Below are 464 nucleotides of genomic sequence, written 5' to 3'. Positions count from 1 at the left end.
TGTGTGACCCCCTGGGAAGTCCTCGTGTTGCATCCCCCACCCTCTTTTTAATTTTTCTTTTAAACCGCTGGACCGCTCGCTAAGGCTACTATCCTTTCAAACCGCTAAACCGCTACGCGAGAGAAGTTGCGCGGAGAGAGAGGGTCAAGTACATTTTGCGCGCAGTACATGACGGATGCGATCGTACCAGCACTAATGCACCGGATCCCATCAGAATTCCGAAGTTAAGCGTGCTTGGGCGAGAGTAGTACTAGGATGTCTGACCCCGTGGGAAGTCCTCGTGTTGCATCCCCCACTCTCTTTTTAATTTTTCTTTTAAACCGCTGGACCGCTCGCTAAGGGTACTATCCTTTTAAACCGCTAAACCGCTAAGCGAGAGAAGTTGCGCGGAGAGAGAGGGTCAAGTACATTTTGCGCGCAGTACATGACGGATGCGATCGTACCAGCACTAATGCACCGGATCC

General features: G+C 51.3%; 1 non-coding gene across 1 annotated transcript; it reads left to right on the top strand.

Annotated features, from left to right (window-relative positions):
- Positions 1–173: 173 nt before the first annotated feature.
- LOC116008802 lies at positions 174–292 on the top strand. The gene has a single exon (XR_004096158.1). It is a non-coding gene; the product is annotated as a 5S ribosomal RNA (ribosomal RNA).
- The last annotated feature ends 172 nt before the right edge of the window (positions 293–464 follow it).

Source organism: Ipomoea triloba, chromosome 16, assembly GCF_003576645.1.
Source record: "Ipomoea triloba cultivar NCNSP0323 chromosome 16, ASM357664v1".
NCBI classification, from domain to species: Eukaryota; Viridiplantae; Streptophyta; class Magnoliopsida; order Solanales; family Convolvulaceae; genus Ipomoea; species Ipomoea triloba.
Note: the sequence above shows the minus strand (reverse complement) of the source record. Positions and strands in the feature narration are given on the sequence as shown.